Below are 10,286 nucleotides of genomic sequence, written 5' to 3' on the forward strand. Positions count from 1 at the left end.
TCTGGGAAACGGACCAAAAATGTCTACTGCGGCCATATGTCATAATTTAACAGGTACAATGGGATATAATGGAGGAATATGTGAAGTCGTGTCTGACTTAGCTTTCTGGCAAATTTTACATGACGCTAAAACTCGTCGTATACGTTTCTCCATGCTGGTAAAATAACAGTTCTGTCTCAATATAAGAAAACATTTTCTAGCTCCGTAATGTGCATAACTTAAATGAGTGTACCAGATTAATTTGTTAACCAGTTCGTCAGGAATGCATAATAACCAATTGTTGCTGTCAGGGTGAGAGCGGCGAAACAGAATGTCATTGCGTACAGTGTAGTGGTTTCTAATGGTAACATTATTCTTATCTTGCCAGAGGTGTTTAATTTATTTCCACACATTGTCTTTACTTTGCTCTTTTGCTATGTCCTGTAATGACGACGAAATAAAATTTTCAAATGCAACTTGCTGAATGTACATGACGCTGAAATTTGCTTTGCAGAAGTTGGTTGCGATGTCTTGCTGATTGTTGCTGAGAGAACGAGATAGTGCGTCTGCTACAACATTTTGTGTGCCGGGAATGTGAACTATTGTAAAATTAAATTCCTGTAAATAAAGTTTCCATCTGCTTAACCTGTCGTGTGTAAATTTTGCGGAAAGTAAAAACTGTATCGCTCTGTGATCTGTGTAAACGATGGTGTGTCTGCCATAAAGAAAGTGCCGAAATCTCGTAAAAGCCCAAGCAACACATAATGTTTCCAATTCTGTAACGGAATAATTTCGTTCAGCAGGTGACAGAATGCGACTTGCAAATGAGACGTTTTTAATTACTGTAGAACCATCTTCTTCAATTTCCTGAAAAATATGTACGCCTAAAGCTGTGTTGGAACTGTCGGTGGCAATGGAAAAATTTCTGGTAAGATCTGGGTGCGATAAAAGTGGAGCATTCAACAAGGCTTCTTTCAGGTTCACAAATTCAGAGTGTGCTTGCTTATCCCAAGACCAAATAGTGTTTCTACCTGTTAATTGACATAATCTAGGTGTGTCTAAAGCAGAGTGATGAATAAATTTACGAAAAAAGTTAATTAAGCCCAAAAAACTGCGTAGTTGTTTCTTCGTCGTAGGAACAGTAATGTCACGTAGAGCTTGAAGTTTTTCCGGATCAGGCGCAATGCCTTCTGCTGAAATTACGTGTCCAAGAAATTTTATAGAAGTTTTGCCAAAGTGCGATTTACTGAGATTAACTGTAAGTCCTTGTGCATGAAAAGTTTGCAACAGTCGTTCTAAAATCTCATTGTGTTCAGACCAGTTAGCTTCTGCGATAAGAATGTCATCTACGTACGTCGTAATTCTGTCTTTAAGTTCTGTCGGAAGTATTGTGTTCAAACCGCGAATAAAAGCTGCAGAAGAAATAGTTAAACCGAATGGTAATTTACAAAATTGATAACAGTCGCCAAAACAGAGAAAAGCTGTATACTTTCTGCAATTCGGATGAAGTTGAATTTGCCAAAATCCCGATTTCAAATCTAATGTGGAATAAATAGCAGTACCGTGAAATTTCTGTAGAAGTTCCTCTAATGTCTGTGGTCGATCTGTTTCATTAATAATTATATCATTGATGTGACGTGAATCAAGTACGAGGCGAAGTGAGCCATCTTTTTTCTTAACAATATGCAGCGGGTTTATGTACGGACTAACTGCCGGTTCAATAATTCCTTGGTCGAGCATATCTTGCAATTCTTTCTTAACTTGTTCTCTATAGATATATGGAATGGGATAATGCTTAGCTTTAAATGTATCGTGCTGTTTAACTTGAAATTCATACATAAAACCGGACATAGTACCAGGAATGTTGTCGAAAACTGGAGCGTGCTGTAAAAGAATTTTGTGTAGTTGCGTGCGTTCGTCGTCTGTATTTGCACTACTTTGTTTAACTTTATCAGAAATCATCTGCATTACGTCGTAGTCAGCTTCGCCTGGAGTATTATAGTTATGTACGTACGTATCAGTGAACAATGTGGAATTACAGTCTATGTTACGTGATACGGAAATGACCTCTCTGCGATTAATTGTTTGTTCTTCCGCAGATAGTGAGTGCTGAAATTCTAAAGCCAATTGTAAATTTTCATCCTTTAACATTAAATAGGAATTTTGAAAGTCAATAATGGCATCGTGTTGTACCAGAAAATTCGTACCTAAAATAACGTCTGTTGTCAATAAAGGAACAATCCAAAAATTTGAGTGAAAAGTATGACCTGCAACGCAAAATGATAAATGTGTCTGTAATTTAACGTCTACTCCTTTACTCGATACTGCTCCTTTCACTTTCGTTTTGCCTAATGGTAATGTAGGATAGGTATTCTCTTTATTACACTCGTTGAAAGTTTCTTCATTTATTACTGACATAGGTGATCCGGAATCGATTACTGCTGAAAATTTCGATGAACCTATTTTAATTTCGATAACAGGATGTGAAATGGTTTTTTGAACAACTGGTCTTTCCTGCAAAAGAGTGTCTCGGATGTCGTCAAAAGTAATAACATTTTCGTGAACAACATTCTGCGTGTCAAAAGTAGTGCTTGTGTTATTGGAAGATGCGACCTGTACAGTATCTAGTCAAATTCTATCTGACGTATTATTATTGTCAGGACGATTCCGTGGCATTTCGACTATTTGTACGGTTCTGTTATTTCTTCCAGACGTATTATGTTCTGGATGACACCTACTGTCGGGTTCATTCATGAGAATATGTTGTTGCGGATGATTTTGCTGTTGGTATGACCGACTGTTGTTAGATGTACGCTGAAAATTGTCCTCATTATTTTTACGTCTGTCGTAATAGTCATTCCTATACGGTGCATTGCGATAGGAATTGAAATACTGTGTTTTCTGTACGTAGTTGTTCCTTTGCTGCCGTGCGTCACTGTTGTACCTGGGACTATACGTGCACGCGGCGAAACATTAAAGCCTGGTTGACCTTGTGTATTACATTGTTGGTTAGGTATGCTAACCGGCTGGTTTTGTTGCTGTTGTTGTGAAAAACCTCTATTGTTACTAAAATGTGGTTCTTGTTGCTGAAAATTTTGACGATATTGATAATCAAAATTTTGTTTGCTATTAAAGTTCTGGTGGTTGTCGTTCCTAAAGCGTATGTTACCTTTCCTATTGAAATTGCGTGTGTGATCGTAAATACTGTAAGTTTGTTGCCCTTGGTTATTATATGAAAAATTTTTGTTTACAAAAGAATAATCAGATTGTTGTACTTCCAAGAGCTGTAACAGATCTCTGAATGCTGAAATATTTTCTTTTTGCTGACCCGTTAGAAGTGACACTCTTAATGACCGTGGTAATTTAGAAATGCATAATCGAATAAGTGCAGATTCACTGTATGGTTCACTTAGCTACTGGTTTTGTTGCACCACGTGCTCAAAAAATTGCGTGACAGTGGAAAAATTGGAGTTCTCATAATTAGGCAAACTAATTAATTGATCTTTAATTCCGCGCTGTGTCGTCTTTGACCAGTACGCTGACAGAAAAGCATTCTGAAATTCCTCTACCGAGTAGCATTGCCTGGCGATCGGTCTCATACGAGTTGCCGGTTCGCCTTCCAAAAAACTGAAAATAAATTCAAGTTTGTGTGTTACAGGCCAAGTCGGTGGAAAAGCAAAACTAAACTGTTGTATCCAATCCAGTGGGTGAATCTGTGTTCTGTCATTTTTAAACACTTTAAATTTTCTCACTGACAGAAAATGTTTGTAATCGAAATTATCGTCTCTGTATGACGGAACAGGTTCAGGATTGTAAGAGAATCTATTTGTATGTGTCTGTTCGGAATCTAAGTCCCGTACTCTCTGTAGATTACCCAAATTATACGCCCTGCGTGAGTCTGACAAATGTTCACAAAGTGGCGTCTGCTGCGATGTGTTAAACGCTGAAACATTTTTTATCTCTGTTACCTCTTGCTGTAAACTTGACAATTTTCTGCGTAATGTGTTATTAGACGAATCGATCTCATTGATTGCCTGCTGTAAATTTTGGAATTCAGGTGTTTGGTTAAACGAGATCGGTGCAGTATCGTCTGATTTGCTGTCATTATTACTTTCTATAACATCAATACGACTGGCCAATTCATCACATTTTTCAGTCAGTATTTTTACCTGATCATCGTTCTTAGTTTCTGAAGCATTAATCTGCTTTTGTAATTTACGTGTGGTTTCGTTCAATTTTTTAACGTCAGCTTTGATGTCATCGGAATCCTGTGTTAGTTCTAATTGTTCAAGTCTGTCGGTCACTGTTTGAAAATCTACTGAGTGTGTATCTGTTTTTGATTTAAGGTCAGAAATCTCATCATGTAATTCGGTGTTCAACTGTTCGATGGTGTTAATTTTGTCCGATACTGTAGCAATATTGTTGTCTACACATGTTTTTGCCTTCGCAAACATTTTACGTTTGTCTTCTTGTCTCTGAGCAGTGATTGTTTCCATGACTTGACGTTTTACTTTATTTTGACCCTGAATAAATTTGCGGAAACGCGTATCACTGTTTTGTATGTGGTGATTAAAGCGCTCGTCAATTTGAGTGTTCTGTTGTTCGAATTTCGCGTCTATCTTTGCGTCCATTGTGCGCGAAAGTTCTGCTGTCATTAATTTAAGTTCGTCGCGTAATTGTGTAGCTTTTTCAGAGCATTGTTTACCAACTGCGCTAATTTCCTCTCTAAGTGTTTCTGTTGTAACTGTCTGCATATCCCTTAATTCCTGAGCAACAGATCTAATTTCTTCGCTACTTTTCTTTGAACAAGCCTCAATTTCCTCGCGTAACTGTTCCTTGGTGTCATGACACTGCGCGGCAACGGCTCTAATTTGTTCAATAAGCTGCCTGGAATTGTTGTCTAATTTTTCATTAAGCTGTTTGTTCTGTTCACTAAGTTGTTTGAGATCTTCATTATTATTGTCTAGTTTTTCGTTCTGTTTGTCTTGTTTTTCATTAAGTTGTTTGAAATCTTCACTCTGTTGTCTGAAATTTTCTTTAAATTGTTTGTTATCTTCGCTATTTTCCTTAAGTTGTTTACTCATTTGTAGCAACAATGCCATAATTGGATCCGACACAAGATTAGCATTTCTACTCTCTGTGCTGTTTAATGGTGGAGCTGGAATTGTCTCGCTGTCTGTAACCATTTGGTTATTCTGAGATTTACACAAAGGTTTGCCAGTCGAATTTACACTGTCGGTCACTATTTCGGAATTAAATGGATCCGTCGTACTTTCAGTACACTGTCCATTTTCATTAGAAAAATTTGTCTGTACGTTATTTGAATTTTCCAAACCGGGTGTGTTAAGCTGGGCAGCGCTCATTACAATAGGGCGCCCCGCGTCATCAATTGTCGTCAAATTAACAGAGGACACAATCAAGTTCGTTTGTTCATCATTAAGATCTACATCATTATTAATGGTTGTAACGCACTGATTGTCAGTGAACGCAGGATTGTCATCATTACACTGCGTGTCACAAGTACTATCAGTAAAGTTGTTTAAGTCGGTAATTTCGTTCATAATACCTCACGATACACTATTCACAGTCTTTCGCGGCATTTTTACAATAGTCACAATTATTCACAAATGAAATAAGCACAATGCAAAAAGCAACAAACACAAATACAACAGAGCAACGAATTGACGATGATCTGAGGAAAGAAAGTCACAAAATTAGTAAAAGCGTTGCGCCAAATGCTAATTATATTAACTAAATAAGAACAAATATCTGACTACTTTTCAGAAGATTCTCAACGAAATACGATCCTGGACCGGATGTCGCCAAGTGTAACCTCCCCGCAAAAATGAAAAAGAAAATATTTTAAATGTGAATAGACATAGAGCCAAGTGTAACTTCCCCGGAGAAATTTTAAAGACAATATTTAAATGACAATGAAAATCGTGCTAAGTGTAACCTCCCTGGAATTATTTTTAAATAATATAAATTGAATGAAAATGCAAATAGGGCCAAATGTTAGCTTCCCACGGTAGTAAAACTCAATGATAATAACAAAGTGCAAAAATATTAACTCCCCACAAAATTAACGTTATGATCAACCTGATAAGTTTTATAAGGTCATCTGCGCTGACCTTAGGCCCTGTGCAAATCTGATAAATTGATTCTGGCAGGAAAAGCATAGGAAGTATTGTTTCAATTGTAATGATTATTTTCTTAAAAAATTGCTTTCAGAACTATATTATTATTGGGGCGATTCTTGAACAAATTAATTACTGTTAAGATACATTATATTATCAGGTGAGCGCAATGCTGCTTCATTACCTTATTTAAAAATACACCTCGTCCTGAACCTTGACCAGAGCCCCATGTCGACGCCCGCCGACTCCTCACACACAACTGCGACTGTCTCTCGCGCGCTACTACATGCTCTCGCGACTCGCTACGTACAACTGCCTCGCAACTGCAACTACCGACTCCCTACATGCAATTGAACTCTCGCGCGGTCAAGCGCAGACTAGCAACGATAAATAACTCTCTGGTCAGAGATTCTGTCATGCCTCGCCATCGCTGCTACTGAATATATACGTGTTTCAACCTCTCAATTGCTGCCGATACTATTTCTTTGAATTCAAGCCACATCTGGTCTATACTTATATTATTAATTTGGAAGGAGTGGAGATTATCTCTCAGGAATGCGTTAAGTGTATTTTTATCTGCTTTTTTGAATAGGTATATTTTTCGTTTATTTTTGGAGGATTACTTCTATCTCTTTCCATAGATGCTCACAATAGCAATACGTGAAAACTCGACCAGCTTCGCCGTTTTCGAAATTTCCATTCACAGGCTACGCGCAACAATAATCTGACATTGGTCAAAGTCGCTTATCTCAACGGATTTCCCCATTTGCAGCCTACATCTTCGCTGGGGTGATCCCTCGTCCGTGTCGACTCCGCTTACGCACTTTTGTTACTACGTTACGTGGCCGCAACGCCATGAGCCGGTATCCAACGTCGCGGTGGGCAGTGGTCATAATGTTTTGGTTTATCAGTGTATTCTTTGCCTGTTCCTTCTTAAATGGACGAATCCTTCGGCCCAGTGTTGGGAATGAAGCCCTCGACGGAGCATTACAATTTCCTTGCCTAACAGCCACCTCCTAACACCGTAATAACGCTGTTTCGGCTACGCAACCCACTGTGAGCAGTAAATACAGTGACCGTTCCGGGACCTCGCCTCAAAGCTGCGGAAAGCCTGAGAGTTGCCGACTCGCTGCCGCACAGCTGCGAGACTAACAAGGGGACCGTACGAAGTTTCCCACACCGATGCTATTCATACTGACAGGGTGTGTAAGTCACGCCTAGGACTTCAAGAAATGCAAACAGCAAGATGCAACTCTCAAGCTTTTCCGGCAAATCGAGTTTGAAAATTTTAGGCGTCCTTATATACACATTGTACTGTCGCTAATTATCAACGAATCCACAGCCTAGTAATTAAGCGTTTATTTACATAAACGTGAGGTCTCGGGATAGAATCAAGCTGCTGGTACTCTTTTTTTTTCGTTCTCACTTAATTCAGATTTATTATGTCTGTACAAATTATCCATATCTAATGAATCTATTATTTTCATAATCTGTACCCTGAAAAAAAGCACATTTTTTTTTCATAATGAAACTGGAAATAAAAAAAAAGTACATGAGAACTTTCAAGCAGATCAGTATAAATATTTCATTTATATGTCATTTATCTATATGTTTGTGACAAATATAATATGTAATCTATGACGCGCCGGCCGATGTGGCCGTGGGGTTAAAGGCGCTGCAGTCTGGAACCGCGAGACCGCTACGGTCGCAGGTTCGAATCCTGCCTCGGGCATGGATGTTTGTGATGTCCTTAGGTTAGTTAGGTTTAACTAGTTCTAAGTTCTAGGGGACTAATGACCTCAGCAGTTGAGTCCCATTGTGCTCAGAGCCAATCTATGACGCACTGCACGTATCAGGCTGACACTGATCGTAGAAATATGGAAAACAATAATTATTGCGACATACAGTACATGTAATAAACGTCGAACTTTTGGTTGTCTATTTTTTTTTCAATATGTCTATTGCAAAACAAATATGGTTTACATGCGTAAAAGGTTTTCGGTCATCACACAATTTCGCAGAGTACGCATATACAAGCACGTCAGCGAATGAAACTTCCTGGCAGATTAAAACTGTGTGCAGGACCGAGACTCGATCTCGGGACCTTTGCCTTACGCGGGCAGGTGCTCTACCGATTTCGAGTCTCGGTCTGGCTCACAGTTTTAATCTGCCAGGAAGTTTCATATCAGCGCGCACTCCGCTGCAGGGTGAAAATCTCGTTCTGGGGACGTCACCGAATATTGGGCAGATAGCTGCTGGTGTACGGTAGATGAATTTCATGCAATCTTCTATAGCAAGTGTCTCTCTATTCTGTTCGATGATGTACATGCAATTTTGTAGTCGCTTTATAAGATTCTTCACCAGCCTGTAAAAAGAAACGTAGAAAGGCTCCACCAGCAGTGTACATTTTGGAGAAATTACCTTAATACTGCCCGTTGGCAGACTATCTCCATGATGAAACATTTACGTGGTAACCAAAAGCAATGCCGACAGCGAGGTTCGATCCCGAGACTTCGCGCTTATGAAAAGATGCGCTTACAGGCGCAGCGTGGGACTGCTTAAATATTAGCAGGCATACGAAGTACATAAGCAAGCCTACAGTTTTCAGACTCAGTTTTCTCGAAAACGGTCGAGAGTTGTGTTTTCCTGTTGACACTCGTTAAAGTCCTACGCGCTGTCAATATGAATCTAATCGGTGAGTGAAGTTCGTACGATACCCTTAAAGCACCGTACCGAACCTGCGCCTGCCACCGACTTCATCACACAACAAATAGCTACAGAAAATGGTGAATGATTAATTTGCCCCTGTCTTCCTTTAATAACTGAGTCTTACACATGCCCCTTCAAATCGACACAGATTTCTTATTTGTGTAATAGGTACTGCAATGAAAACAAACATCTCAATTTTTAATTCTTTAACTCATCTGTTCCGTTCGAACACCCATCCCTTAATCTGACAACCTTTTATTGTTTGATGCGACTGTATGTTAATTGTTGGCTCCTGGGGTGGGGCGACCGATGTGTAATCTGCATGTCATGTCATGCCAGAGATGAGAGTTTTGATTTCACAACAACGTAATGGTGGTCTCTGATATAGAATGTCTTTATATATAGGGCGAAGAAAAAATGCCGGATCTACAGGCTGGCATGCCATTCCTCATCCTGATTAAAGACAAAAGATTATCTAGCGAAATCAGGTCGGTACATTTTGAATACACATGTATGATAACGAGGAGCTGGAAACACTGTCACATTGTGAAGCCCATTGCCCTTGTGTGCCAGCCGTTGCAGTTTACTGAATAGACTACTGGGACATCAAACCGACATCCTCCATGGAGCTATGGTTTGAATACTCGTCAGGTTTCTTTGTTTTTTAAACGTTTTTTACCTATTTCTCGTCGTTTATAAGCAGAGCATAATTTTGTTGCATGACAATAGCCTGTCACTTGACAGTGAGACCAACGAACTGCATGCGTGTGTCTACTGACCGCGCAGCACAGTGCACAACCATAACTCAAAAAAGTTCAAATGGCTCTGAGCACTACGGGACTTAACATCTTAGGTCATCAGTCCCCTAGAACTTAGAACTACTTAAACCTAACTAACCTAAGCACATCATACACCTCCATACCCGAGGCAGGATTCGAACCTGCGACCGTAGCAGTCACGCGGTTCCGGACTGAAGCGCCTAGAACCGCACGACCACCGTGACCGGCCAACCATAACTAGTCCAGTCAACTTCATGTAGGACGGCTTCTCGATGGAGTACATAAACAATGAATAAGTCGATATGCTTTTGGTTCTGGGCACATCTGACAACCAAGCCGTTGCTGCTGCTCGTGCGTATGCTGCACGGCACTGTCAAAGGCGTCATCCCGATACACATGTTTTTCGTCGTCTGGAAAAATCCTTGGGAAACCGGTAACCTTCGTTCACGTAGTCATGGACAGAGGTCGTCCATGGACTACACGTATTCCACAAATCGTTCACCATTCAGCTAGGTGAAGTACCCGTGATACTACAAGGCAGTTCAGATGTCTCAAAGACTGGTTGTTGAAATGTTGCACGAAGAAGAACTGCATCCATATCATTCCACTTTAACTCAACAATATCCACATTCGACGAGTACATTTTTGTGAATGACTTTTGCACCAAGTGCAAGTTAACGAA

Source organism: Schistocerca piceifrons, chromosome 7 (assembly GCF_021461385.2).
Source record: "Schistocerca piceifrons isolate TAMUIC-IGC-003096 chromosome 7, iqSchPice1.1, whole genome shotgun sequence".
NCBI classification, from domain to species: domain Eukaryota; kingdom Metazoa; phylum Arthropoda; class Insecta; order Orthoptera; family Acrididae; genus Schistocerca; species Schistocerca piceifrons.